The 15353-nt window shown below is 34.8% G+C and overlaps 1 pseudogene; it reads right to left on the bottom strand.

Moving 5' to 3' along the window:
• Positions 1-15353, bottom strand: part of LOC115951607 — a 52240-nt pseudogene that overhangs the window by 18705 nt on the left and 18182 nt on the right.

Here is a 15353-nt window from a genome sequence, read left to right as displayed (position 1 = left end):
GGAAGTTCATCCTCCTATCTCTCGAAGTGATGAAGTCTCCACATTAAAAAGGCCATCTTCAAGAGTTATTAAGAACCATCCGGAAAGCAACATCATAGGATCTCTTGATGAAGGTCTTCGCCTCAAAAAAGGAAACATTCTGTTAGCCAATCATGTAACATATCACTGCTATCTTGCACAGTTTGAACCAAAAAGGGTTGAAGAGGCTCTTCAAGATGAGAATTGGGTTGAGTCAATGCATGAAGAGCTGAATCAGTTTGTGAGGAATGATGTGTGGGAACTTGCTCCAAGGCCTGAAAACGTTCATGTTATAGGCACAAAATGGATTTTTAAAAACAAAACTGATGAAGATGGAGAGATAATTCGAAACAAATCTCGGTTAGTAGCTCAAGGATACACTCAAGTAGAAGGAGTAGATTTTGATGAATCTTTCGCTCCTGTGGCAAGACTCGAATCCATTCGAATCCTATGTCCATTGCATGCACTTTGAATTTCAAACTCTATCAAATGGATGTAAAGTGTGCATTTCTGAATGGATATCTAAATGAAGAAGTGTTTGTTGAGCAACCAAAAGGATTTGAGGATCCTCACTTTCCAGATCATGTATTAAGATTTAAGAAAGCCCTTTATGACTTAAAACAAGCGCCTAGAGCCTGGTACGATCGTCTTACACATTACCTTCTAGATAGAGGTTTCAAAAGAGGGTATGCCGACCGAACTCTATTTGTCAAAAATGATGAAGATTATCTCCTTGTGGCACAAGTCTATGTTGATGACATAGTGTTTAGGGCAACCATCGAAGATCGTGCTACTGAATTTTCTGAGGAGATGAAGAAGGAATTTGAGATGAGTATGGTGGAGGAACTCACATTTTTCTTGGGTCTTCAAGTTAAACAACAGAAGGAGGGTATATTTGTATCTCAAGAGAAGTGTAAGGTTGAATTTAATCAACCATGTGTTGGCTTTATTCCATGACAAATTTGCTTGTAATATAGCACTTAGAAACCTTGTATTTAGGTGGGAATCATGTAAGGGTAGTGTGTGAGAGAGTGTGAAGAAATGCTCAAGACAGTGCAGTGAAGCAGAGACTCGCGGCTAGGACTCGCGGGTGGCTCGCGGCTTGCAAGCCGCCAAAAGTTGCTCACGTGCAGAGCATGCAGGGGAGTTGAACAGTCACGCCACCTGGAGCACTACACGACAAAAATCCAGACTGGCCATTAAGTTAGCTCGCGACTTGAACTCGCGACTCAGTCAAGTCGCGAGGTCAAGTCGCCAGCCAGCCCTGTTTTTGGAAAAACTGACTCTTCGTATTCCATTCTCACACCAGTATAAATACCCCTCATTCCCACAAGATATGTGTGGCTATTCAGAAAGAAAAACCCTAAGAGAGGTTTCTTCAAAACACCCACCCAATTAGAGAGAGCTACTCATTCTTAGAGAGAAATCTTTGTAGTCTCTTCTCATTCCCTCTCTCATTGTCATATCTATTGAGAGGAGATTTCTATCCAAACACTACCCACACCCATTCAGAGTGTTAAGTGTTTTTGGAGTTTTTGGGAAGCATTAGAAGATGCCAAGGATGGCGGATGCTACGGTCTAGTAGCAGAATCCGGTAAGCTAGAAAAGAAAAAGGTTCGGCGCAACCTCGTTGGAGCAAGAAGCTTGGAGGGCTTAGGTGCACTGGGTAGATTAGGCTTGGAGGGTCTATTGCTGTCCATGTATCCCAACTGTATTTTCTAGTGGATTGTTTACCGCTTGGAGGGTGGCGGAGAGGTTTTACGCCGAGGGCTTCGGTTTCCTCTTCAATAACACATCGTGTGTTGTCCTTGTGTTTGCATCTTCCTTCCTCTCTATCTTTGCCTTTTCATTATCTGCTGTGGATTTTAATTTGTTATGGCTTAGATAGTATTTAATCAATTTCATATTATAGCATATGTTAAGTTTCTGCACACTAGTTGTTTGACATATTGTTTGAATTGGTTAAGTTGTTTTTTTTGGGGGTCTAAACGTTCAAAGGTGTTTTTACACGTTTTTGAACTTTCAAGAAGTATGCCAGAAACATTGTCAAGAAGTTTGGACTAGACTCCAAAAAACATGCCTCCACTCCCATGAGCTCATCCACAAAACTGAATGTTGATTCGTCTGGAGTAGAAGTAAGTCCTACATTATATAGGAGCATCATAGGGAGTTTGCTCTATTTTATAGCCAGTAGACCGGACATTGCATTCAGTGTTGGCGTTTGTGCCAGGTACTAAGCTAATCCAAAGGAATCTCACCTGACTGCTGCTAAGCGAATCATTCGATATGTGAATGGTACTTCAAACTATGGTCTGTGGTATTCAAAAAACTCAAATGCTTGTCTTGCTGGGTATTCAAATGCTGACTGGGCTGGCAGTGTAGACGATCGGAAAAGTACTTCAGGCGGCTGTTTCTACCTTGGTAACAATCTTGTCTCGTGGATGAGCAAGAAGCAGAATTTCATGTCTCTATCTACTGCTGAAGCAGAATACATCGCTGCTGGAAGTTGCTGCACTCAGCTTCTTTGGATGAAGAAATTACTTCATGACTATGGAATTCCTCAAGAAACGATGTGTGTCTTCTGTGACAACACCAGTGCCATCAATCTTTCCAAGAATCCTGTCCAGCATTCAAAATCTAAACACATAGAGATACGTTACCATTTCATTCGGGATCTGGTAGAGGAAAGAGTTGTGTGTCTTGAGTTCATACACACTGACAATCAAAAGGCGGATATCTTCACCAAGCCTCTCGATGGTCCACGATTTGAATCACTCCGTAAGACCATTGGTGTTGGTACAATTCCTTGACTCTCTTGTGTGTTGTGTGCTTCACAGATTTATAATATGATAAGTTTGTTTGTGTTGGGGCACACACTTCTTTGTTAGCTCTTTGTGCAGCATGTTTATTGTTTGTTTGTCCATTTGTGAATACTATTGCGTCTTTCTATGTTTGTTCAATCTTTTTCTTCTTTTATGTCAAAAATCCAGAAATCACATAAAAATTAGAAAATCAAAAAGCTTGATTGACTTTGTTGAGCTTTTGTCTCAAAACTTGTTTTGCCTTGTACCTTTGTGCTAATAGCTTTGTGCTTGTTTTCATGCACTCATATCACTGTGGGAAAAATCTTGAAATCTATGTGATTGTTGTAAATAGATCTTCAAACTTGTCATGAATGATTAGTGAATGGTTATGTTGATCTTGAGACATGCATAGACTTGTGTCTATATATCTTCCCACTATTTATTTATGTTTTAACTAAAAAGAGCTCACCAAATGTAAGTCTCCAAATGAAAAGAGATATTGAGCTGCAAAAGCCTGTCGCACATTCTAGTATTCGACTAGGAAAAAGGGTAAGCGACTTTATATTAAAGAAAAGGTTTATTCAAAAAGTCAAAGGTTTATTCATTAAAGTGAAATATCAAATATCACTCTCACAATGAGAGGTGATTGCCTCAAAAGATCAAAAAGATCAAATGTTATGATTAAAAGTGGAGTCAAATGTAAAGCTCCAAGTTATGTTATCAAGTTTTTGTGGGAGGTCATATATACATATTTCTATAATTGAAATGGGTCACATGATCTAGTGCTAATTGTGTATGTCTTGGTTGAATTGATCATTAAAGCTTCACATTAGACTAAGGACTATCTCATTGTTGATATCCACACACAACACACAAGTTTATGTTCAATAAATGTCATATTCATTTGTGTGATTGTACTTGATGAAATGTGTTTTCACATGCTCAATCTTTGTTAATTCAAGCAAAAAATATTTTTGAGTGTTTTAGGTGTTTTTGGAAAGTATTTTTTTTGAAAAATCTGAAAATTTCAAAAATCCAGTTTTGCCCTATTTTGGCGGCTCAGTCGCGGGTATTTCAAGTCGCGAGCCTCAGTCGCATCTTCGCGGGTCTTTTTTGGCAACTTGTTCGCGAGTGATGTAAGGGTAGTGAGTGAGATAGAGTGAAGATTGCTCAAGAGTGTGCAAGAAAACAGAGACTCGCGGATTGGCCTCGCGGGTGACTCGCGGCTGCAAGCCGCCAGACGCAGCACACGTGCCAAGCATGCTGGAAGGTGAACAGTCATGCAAGCTGGAGCACTACATGACAAAACAGGACAACTGGCCATACAGTTATCTCGCGATTGGATCTCGCGACTTAGTCAAGCCGCGAGGTCAAGCCGCGAGCCACCCCTGTTTTGTAAAACCTGACGTTTCACATTCCTCTTCCACTTCAGTATAAATACCCATTTTACCCACGATTGTAAGTGAGCTTCCAGAGAGCATTTTGAGAGAGAAACCCTAAAGAAAAACAAGATTGATTCACCCACAATCTATACATTAGAGTCTCTTCAAATTCCTCAACTCTCTTCCTCTCCATTGTCAAATCCTTGAGAGGCATTATACCAAACCTGATTCTCACCATTATCATTACTGTGAGAGAGCTGTTTGGATGTCTGGGAAGCAGTTAGGAATGAACCAATCTTCATTGGTTGATGCTACGGTCTAGTAGCGGAATCCGGGAAGTTAGAAAAGAAAAAGGTTCGGCGCAACCTCGTTGGAGCAAGAAGCTTGGAGGGCTTAGGTGCACTGGGTAGATTAGGCTTGGAGGGTCTATTGCTGTCCATGTATCCCAACTGTATTTTCTAGTGGATTGTTTACCGCTTGGAGGGCGGCAGAGAGATTTTACGTCGAGGGCTTCGGTTTCCTCTTCGATAACACATCGCGTGTTGTCTTTGTGTTTGCATCTTCCTTCCTCTCTATCTTTGCCTTTTTATTATCTGCTGTGGATTGTGTTTTGTTTCGGCTTAGATAGTTTTTACCAATTCCATATTATAGCTTATGTTAAGTTTCCGCACACTAGTTGTTTGACATATTGCTTGAATTGGTTAAGCTGTAATTTGGGAGTCTAAACGTTCAAATGTGTTTATACACGTTTTTGAACTTTCACATAAGATCAATGTTGTGATGCAATAAAAGATCCTCCCAATAAGGCAATGTGAAGAATATACTTTTCTTCTTCCATGGTTAAGGCCTTGCTTCATCTTCCAACTGTTTCTTCTTCTTTTTTCTCAAGTCATTAAGATTTCCAAAACCATATCCTAAACCATTTATTTGCATCAAGAGTTGCTAGCCTATGCACATTCTAGGAGCAAACTCCATTTCCTCACCATCAAAATTTATTCTATCTTTACGAAATTTATAGTTCATGTCCAAAAACTGTCTATGACCCATATAACAAAATTAATACCCATGCTTCAACCACATAGAATGAGTATCATAATTGCAATGAGGCTAGAGGGCCCTTTACTTTCCAACCAAATAAATCACTATAGCCTGGGAAATCATTTATAGTCCATAACAAGGCAGAATGCATTTGAAAATTCTCTTTACGAGAGATATCATAAGTTTCTATCCCAATAGTACACAACTCATTCAATTCATCTATTAATGGTTGCAAAAAAACATCTATCTTTTTTGAAAGTGACTTCGAACCAGGAATAATCAATGACAAAATAAAAGATGATCTTTTCATACACATCCATGGGGGCAAATTGTATGGTATCAACTACAGGCCATGTACTATGATTGGTATTCATATTACCAAATGGATTAAAACCATCATATGCTAAACCTAGCCTTACATTACGAGGATCAGTTGAGAACTCGATATATTGAGCATCAAAAGATTTCCACAATTGAGAATCTGCCAGATGTCTCATAATCCCATAATTTGTACGGCTCTCAGCATGCCATCTCATAAAAGATGCAGTTTTGGATGACATATAAAGCTTTTGCAATCTTGGCTTCAGGGGAAACCATTGTAGAATTTTAGCTGCTTTTTTCTTGCATTTTTTAGATAGATCGCTATTACTTTGCTAAACATCTTTCCATTGTGATTTACCACAAATTTTACAAACTTCATCATTTGCATTATCCTTACCAAAATAGCATACAACCTTGAGGACAAGCTGCAATCTTCTCATATCCTAAACCCAAATCTTTTACAAGCTTCTTTGCACTGTATGCGTCATTAGGCAACTCAGCACTTGATGGAAGCATGTCTATTAGCATTTGGAGCAACAATGAAAATGAATTATTACTCCAACCGCCAAGACATTTCAAGTGGTATAAGCCAATAATTGCCAACAACTTGCTGAATTTTGTGCAACCTTCATACAAAGGTTTCCTAGCATCTTTGAGTAAGTCATAAAAATTTTTAGCATCTTCATTAGGTTCTTCTTCACATTGTTTAGCATTTGAACCTTCCCCAATTGGTTCTTCTAGAGCATTTGAACCACCATATTCATCCATTAATTGACTATGCCCAGGGAACATTTCATGCAACATCCCACGTATGTTATCACATTCACCATTCAAATCTTCTTCTTCTTCACTACTCCTAGCTCTACTAGATATAGCAACAGATGCAGACTCCCCATGACAAAACCAAGGATCATAACCGATACAAATTCCATTTCTCACTAAGTGATCTTTCACAACTGGTGGTTCAAAATAATACACATTTGAACACTTTTTACATGGATATGAAATTTTCCCATCCACCCTAATTCCATTTTCTATAGCAAACTGGATAAAATTCTTAACCCCTTGCAGGTACTCTCTTGAGAATCTTTTTTTATCCATCCAACTCTTGTTCATCTAAATGTACAATAAGTTAATTTTTATTCCTATTTTTTGAGAAACTACAAAGTTAAATTATATGTACATCATGTCATTGTAAAAATAAAATATAGTTAAAACTAACATTGCAATTTTCATTATCACTTTCTTTTACTTCACATGCATATATGAACCAAAAATAAACATACTCTCAATGTTAAAATTAACACCCTTATACCCCCATGCAAGCCACCTGCTTGCTTCAATTCAAAAAACCACCACAAGCAATTCTCAACACAAGTTCATCATACCATATATCACAAAGTAACTATAATCATATTAATATTTCTTAAGACCAAAAAATAATAAAAATGGTGAACTAGTTGACAAACTTTAGTAAAGCACAACACTTAATAGATTGAAGAAGATAATATTTGAGTCTGCCAATTAGTTTTCACCTGCAATGCCAATTTAGAACACAAGAATCAATCTTTGGGTACAAGTGGAATGTCAAATTCAAACTACAAACTAAATATAAAAAAATCATTGCCTAAACAAGATCCAAGATTAGAACACAAGAAATAAGGAATCATTCTAAGTATCCTAATTAGCTTCAAGTACTTCAAATATATATATATATATATATATATAAAGAATAAAAAACTTAACCAAAATGGAAAGACTTTATTATTACCTTCTCTAATCCCAAAAGCAATGTACCATATCACCAAACTCTCTAATCTGAAAATCAATGGTCTGTCAATAATGAAAGAAAAAAAAAAGAATAAAATAACTCCCACTGACCCAATTACACAAATAATGATGTAGTAGCAATTTATAATCTATTGCTTACCTAGCCACATTCACTGACTACATCAAAACCCACATTACCAAGCACTAGATCTTCAAACAAACAATTTCTTTTGGCCACTAAAACTAAACTTCCAAATTGACACATAGGTATTCAAATATTAAGCTACAAAGATTCATGTATTTAGGATTAATTATAAATATAATTGGTCAATTACATACGTATCCTCTTATGGTTCCTAATTTTTAAGGATACCATGTAACAAACAATAATGAGTTATAAGTTGACACTCCACTTACTCCCCTCAATAGCATATACATGTTCATCATACCATATATCACAAAGTAACCATAATCATATTAATAAACTTAAGACTGAAAAATAAATAAAAATGGTGAACTAGTTGACAAACCTTAGTAAAGCACAACACTTAATAGATTGAAAAATGTAATATTTAAGCCTGCCAATTAGTTTTCACCTGCTATGCCAATTTAGAACACATTAATCAATCTTTGGGTACAAGCGGAATGTCAAATTCAAACTACAAACTTAAAAAATAAAAATAAAAAAAATAAAAAAAAAATCATTGCGTAAACAAGATCCAAGATTAGAACACAAGAATAAGGAATCATTCTAAGTATCCTAATTAGCTTGAAGTACTTCAAATATATATATATATATATATATATATATATATACATAAAAAAAAAAAAAAAAAAAAAAAACCAAAAGGGAAAGCCTTTATTATTACCTTCTCTAATTCCAAAATCGATGTACCCATGGTTGTCAAAATCCCAATGTGGATCCTACAATTTTACGATCTCACCAGCCCAAAACGATCCAGATCTTTCAAGGATCTTTGCGATCATTCAGGATCGGTAGGATCGTATGATTCTAACGATTCCAAACGATTTTGGTTTCTTGTAATCTTCTTTAACTTGACAAAAGTTTAGTTGGACCCAAATTAAAAATAACATCCCAATAGACCATGTTTTGCTATTCTAATGTAGAGAGATAGAGTGTCAATTGGACCCAAATAAAAAACATAACATCCCAATAGAGTATCACGTTTTGAGGTTTTTGGCCTCTTTAAATGATGCTTACAAATTGATGTAGTGATATATGGTGATTACATCAAATGGATGCAAATTTTTGGTTTAATATGAATGAATGTATAATTTATGTTATTATTTAACATACCAATGTGTATTTCTGTTTTCAAATAATGTAGAATCCTATGATCCACGATCCCACCTACCTCCCACGATCCTACGTAGGATCCCGATTTTGACAACTTGAATGTACCATATCACCAACCTCTCTAATCCGAAAATCAATGTTCTGCCAATAATGAAAAAAGAAAAAAGAATAAAATAACTCCCACTAACCCAATTACACAAATAATGATGTAGCTAGTAGCAATTTATAACTTATTGTAAGGTTGAAATTTTATCAACCATCTTGTTGGCTTTAGTCCGTGCCAAATTTGCTTGTATTTTAGTAATTAGTAACCCTGTATTTAGGTGAGAATCATGCAAGGATAGTGTGTGAGAGAGTGTGAAGAAATGCTTAACATTGTGCAAAGAAACAGGGACTTGCGACTAGATCTTGCAGGTGGCTCGTGGCTTGCAAGTCGCCAGAAGTTGAAACGTCATGCCAGCTGGAGCACTACAGGACAAAAAGTACAGATTGGCCATTCAGTTACCTCGCGGCTGGAACTTGCGGCTCAATCAAGTCGCGAGTCCAAGCCGCTAGCCAACTCTGTTTTGGAAAAAACCTGACTCTCCGCATTCCTTTCTCACCCTAGTCTATATACCCCTTATACCCACGAAATGTAAAGAGCTTCTGGAGAGAATTTTGAGAGAGAAACCCTAGAGAAAAACAAGATTGACTAATCCCCAATCTTCACATAAAGACTCTTCAAATTTCTCTACTCTCTTCCTCTCCATTGTTACATCCTTGAGATGTACATTACCAAAACCTTTTCTCACCATACCCATATCTGTGAGAAGGCTATTTGGTGCTTTGAGAAGCAGTTAAGAAGAGACCAATTTCATATTGGTTGATGCTATGGTCAGTAGTGGAATCCGGTAAGCTAAAGAAGAAAGAGGTTCGATGTAACCTCGTTGGAGTAGGAGCTTGGAGGGCTTGGGTACACTGGGTAGATTAGGCTTGGAGAGTCTTCTATGTTCATGTATCCCAACTACATTCTTTAGTGGGTTATTTACCGCTTGGAGGGGGGCAGTGAGGTTTTACGCCGAGGGTTTCGGTTTCCTCTTCAATAACACATCGTGTGTTGTGTTTGCATCTCTCTTCCCTTAATCTTTGCCATTTAATTTCTACTGTGAATGTGATTTTATTTGATTTAGATTATTTATCAATTCTGTATTAAGCTTATGTTTATATTCCGCACATTAATTGTTTGATATTAAGCTTGAATTGGTAATTTGTAAATTGGGGGTCTAAATGTTCAAGGTGTTTTATACACTAATTGAACTTTCACTTATTGCTTACCTAGCCACATTCACTAACTACATTAAAACCCACAATACCAAGCTCTAGATCTTCAAATAACAACTTTCAAACAATTTCTTTTGGCCACTGAAACCAAACTTCCAAATTGACAAGTTGCAAAAAACGCAAAAGATAGGTATTCAAATATTAGGCTACAAAGATTCATGTATTTAGGATTAATTATAAATATAATTGGTCAATTACATACGTATCCTCTTATGGTTCCTAATTTTTAAGGATACCATGTAACAAACAATAATGAGTTACAAGTTGACACTCCAGTTACTCCTCTCAATAGCATATACATGTTCATCATACCATATATTACAAAGTAACTATAATCATATTAATATGCTTAAGACCAAAAAATAAATAAAAATGGTGAACTAGTTGACAAACCTTAGTAAAGCACAACACTTTATATACTGAAAAAAAAAATTATATATATATATATATATTTAAGTCTGTCAATTAGTTTTCACCTGCAATGCCAATTTAGAACACAATAATCAATCTTTATGTACAAGTGGAATGTCAAATTCAAACTACAAATTAAAAAAAAAAAAAAAAAAATCATTGCCTAAACAAGATCCAAGATTAGAACACAAGAATAAGGAATCATTCTAAGTATCCTAATTAGCTTCAAGCACTTCAAATATATATACATACATATATATATATATATATATATATATAAAGAATAAAAAAAATAACCAAAAGAGAAAGGCTTTATTATTAACTTCTCTAAACACAAAATCGATGTACCCATGGTTGTCAAAATCCCGATCTGAATCCTACGAGTTTACGATCTCACCTGCCCAAAATGATCCGGATCTTTTAAGGATCTTTGTGATCATTAGGACCAGTAGGATCGTATGATTCTAACGATCCTAAATGATTTTGGTTTCTTGTAATTTTCCTTAACTTGACAAAAGATTTAGTTGGACCCAAATTAAAAATAACATCTCAATAGACCAAGTTTTGCTATTCTAATGTAGAGAGATAGAGTGTCAGTTGGACCCAAATAAAAAAAATAACAACCCAATAAAGTGTCACGTTTTGAGATTTTGTCTCTTTAAATGATGCTTACAAATGAATGTAGTGATATATGGTAATTACATCAAATGGATGCAAATTTTTGGTTTTTTATGAATGAATGTATAATTTATGTTATTATTTAACATACCAATGTGTTTTTTTTTTTTTCAAATAATGCAGGATCTTATGATCCTACGATCCATGATCCCACCTACATCCCATGATACTATGTAGGATCCTGATTTTGACAACCTTGGATATACCATATCACCAACCTCTCTATTCCAAAAATCAATGGTTTGCCAATAATGAAAGAAGAAAAAAGAATAAAATAACTGCCACTGACCCAATTACACAAATAATGATGTAGCTAGTAGCAATTTATAACTTATTGCTTACCTGGCCACATTCACTAACTGCATCAAAACCCACAATACCAAGCTCTAGATCTTCAAATAACAACTTTCAAACAATTTCTTTTTGCCACTAAAACCAAACTTCCAAATTGACAAGCTGCAAAAGACGCAAAAGATAGGTATTCAAATATTAGGCTACAAAGATTCATGTATTTAGGATTAATTATAAATATAATTGGTCAATTACATACGTATCCTCTTATGGTTTCCTATTTAAGAATACCATGTAGCAAATAATAATGAGTTGTAAGTTGACACTCCACCTACTCCTCTCAATAACATTTAAAATTGGAAGAGCCAGTCTTTGGTTTAGAACTCCAAAAACTTCTTGCAAAAAACGATTAAATATATATAACATATAATTGGTTATTTTCTTTGGCTGGACTACCTAGTTGAACACTCAGAACTTAAATTAGTTTAAAAGCAATGAAATTAGTGTTTAAAATTTCAATACCTGATCTAGTTGCTATGACTTATAAGTTATAAGACATGAGATTTGATTCTTTCTTCAATTGGTTGGCGGAACAAGGACAAACAATCCTTGACCTACCACTTACCCTAATGGCCTAAGCCTAACCACGCAGACCACATAGGTCTGACCAGTCTATAACTATAATAATACAATGCCTAATCACACTAGAGCACAAAAACTAATATTTTGGTACAACCAAGCATTACAATTACACCACAAGCCGAAAGCATTAAGCAATAGACTTGTAAAATTACATTAGAGAGATTGAGATTGAGATTGAGATTGAAAGCTTTTTCAAGTTCTTATAATATTTTTTTTTTTAAATTGATAATTAATATATGCCGTTAAAGCATACATTAATTGGATCCTTATATGTTTTGGAACTTTTAGTAGAATTTAATTTCAATATGGTTTACCTTAATACCAGATATTGGAGTCCGTAACACACCATCCCAATTCCTTTTTCGAGATAAGCACATTACTAACATAGAACTTGAAACTTGAATATAACCACAGTTCTCATTGAACAAGATAGATATATATATATATATATATATATATATTATATCCATGCTTTTCAACCAATTGTCGGCCTACAGGGCCTACACACATCTATTCATAGGAAAAAACAAAAGGTACTCCACTCTTCATGTGGGGTAGGTGTTGGGAATATTACACAAAGTAATAATGGAAGAACAAGTTTAACACAAAAAAGAATAATAGAAAAATAGATAACTTGGAAGTACAAAATTGTCATCCTTAGACAATATTTGCCCCCACACTCTTATTGCTAAAGGGTTATCGCAAACTTGTCCCCAGGATACAACCAAGTTGTTAGGTTCTACAGATAGAAATTCTAGAGAATAACTACAAGATTTCTTGTGTTTCTTAGAAACTAACTTTTGGGAGAGAAGAAAAGTGGTTATCAAGTGAATATAAACCACTATTTAAACCCAAATGATTATAACCCTTCAATATGTACCTTTTTCATTTAATAGGTACATTTTCATCAAAAGGCACTTTTCATATATATCCAATATGAAAGGCTATGTCCTTTCAATAGACACATTTTCATCAAAAGGTAATTTTAATATATATCCAATATGAAAAGTTATGTCCTTTCAATAAACACATTTTCTTATATATATATATATATATATATATTACTACAACCTGTCCTTGTATATACATATATATATATACAACAATCCTCCACTAGGTTGTAATAATATATGTCTCACTTGATTGATATTCTATCATGCATAATGGAAGGAGTCTTTCAACTTAAAACTCCCTTTAGTGTAATTGCTCAGAAAATCAACAGAGTTAATGGTGACTTGGTACTTAAACCAAAACTTTTATGTGTTAAAATCAGAAACAACACACACATGAGAACATCCATAATACATTTAGAAATCCATTGTTGAGTAGGCAAGGGGAATAAACTTAAAGCAAAAATTCAGCAACAAGAGCCATAGAGTAAGAAAGAGACAAAAAGGTAAAAGAAACAAAATCAGAGAGAAAAGGTAACATACCTATGGGTGAGAAGCTAATGTACGGTGATTAACCAGCAGAGGCGGGGTGATGGTGGTGGTTGTCAGAGGTGGGTGTGGGTGGCAGGAGATGGGATTGGGGTTGAAAATTGGGGAAGACAAAAATAGGAATAGGAGCTTTCATGCTGAGTGTTTTTGGTTTTGGGGATAAGGATTGTGCGAGCATGTTCACCAGGCAGATTTGTTTTGGTGGCAGAATTTGGGATAGTGGCAGGAGTTCTCCAAAAGTAAAACTCTATTTTTTTTTTTTTTAATTTAATAATTAGATAAACTTCTAGTTACGTTTTTTAAGTAGCGTTTATAGAACTGTTTCAAAATCTAAATAAATTAGTAACGTTCACTATAATAACTACTTCAATAAATCTATTTTAGTATTCTATCTTGTATCCAAAAAAAAAAAATCTATTTTAGTAATCTATATATATATATATATATATATATAAAACCGAAGCCTTTGCTAGCACCACAATTTTCCACGTCAGCACAATATTTAAAAAAACACAATATTTAAAAAATAAAAAATAAATAAAAATTATAACTCCTCAAAACCCTAACAACCTTACCCCTCTCTCAAGTTAAGAAATATAAAGCCACGGTTTCTACAAACTCTCTCTTTCTCCAGATGTAGGAAGCCCTAAAGCATTCAAGATCTACAAAACCCTAGCAACCTTACCCCTCTCTCAAGTTAAGAAATATAAAGTCACGGTTTCTACAAACTCTCTCTCTCCAGACGTAGGAAGCCCTAAAGCATTCAAGATCTACAACGCACGGTATAGATTTTAGCTTATAAAGTTCAGCTTTTGTAAGGTTAGTTTGTTTATATATTTAGTCCTTACGTTTAGGTTTAGGTTTAGGTTTAGGTTTTAAGAGATTTATATATTACTACTATGTGGCTGAATTTTCCGTGACATCAGTTTTATGTTTTTAACCAAATACATCAGGAAAGCAAGAGAATGCGCATAAATATTTAGTCCTTACGTTTAGGTTTAGGTTTAGGTTTTAAGAGATTTATATATTACTACTATGTGGCTGAATTTCCCATGACATCAGTTTTATGTTTTTTTTTTTTTTTTTTTAAATTTGTTTTTATGTAAGGTTAGTTTGTTTACATCAGTTCTTTATCTCAAAGATAAGGCTTTTATTTCTACCGCAAGAACTATTTAGGTATGTATCCCTTGCAAGCACACATGAACTTAAATTGTCTTTTAATATATGCATGCTTTATTATTTTCTAATAGTTTTCCCGTGCATCGCACGGGTTAGCAACTAGTCAATATATATACCGAAACCTCTGAAGTTCCCACAATTTTCCACGTTAGCACAGTATTAAAAAATAAAAAATAAACACAACCAAAAAAAAAACTTTTCTATAAAAAAAAAAAAAAAAAAAACTTTTCAAAAATAAATAAACGCAACCAAAAAAAACTTTTCTATAAAAAAATTAAAAAAATAAAAATAAATAAAAACTTTTCTTATACCCAATAAAAATCAAAAAATAAAAAAAAATAAGCGCAAAACGTAAACCCACGCTCTGCCATTCCTCTCTCTTCTCTATTTCTCTACCTTCTCCTTCCCCAAAACCCAACACTGAAAATCAATCCTGTCAAGAAGCCATCCCCACACTGTCAGGTCCAAGATAGAAAGAAGCATCACCAACCATATGGTTTGATCATTTGGCGATAAATACAACTATGTTTTCACACTCGGAGAGTTTTTCCAGAAGCAAAGGTGACGATGGGACCGTAACAGAGCTTGAAGAGAAAATCAAATCAGACACCGCAACTGCTGCTAAATAGTTTTCTAATCCATTAACATATTTTATTTTTATAATTTTCCCAATAAATGTAAATGTTTAATTTTCTGATCTGGGTATTTCATAACGTTATTGAAAAATTATCATAGGTTTTGT

Source organism: Quercus lobata, chromosome 7 (genome assembly GCF_001633185.2).
Source record: "Quercus lobata isolate SW786 chromosome 7, ValleyOak3.0 Primary Assembly, whole genome shotgun sequence".
Lineage (NCBI taxonomy): Eukaryota > Viridiplantae > Streptophyta > Magnoliopsida > Fagales > Fagaceae > Quercus > Quercus lobata.
The sequence above is the reverse complement of the archived record's forward strand: the minus strand, read 5'-3'. Positions and strand labels throughout refer to the sequence as shown.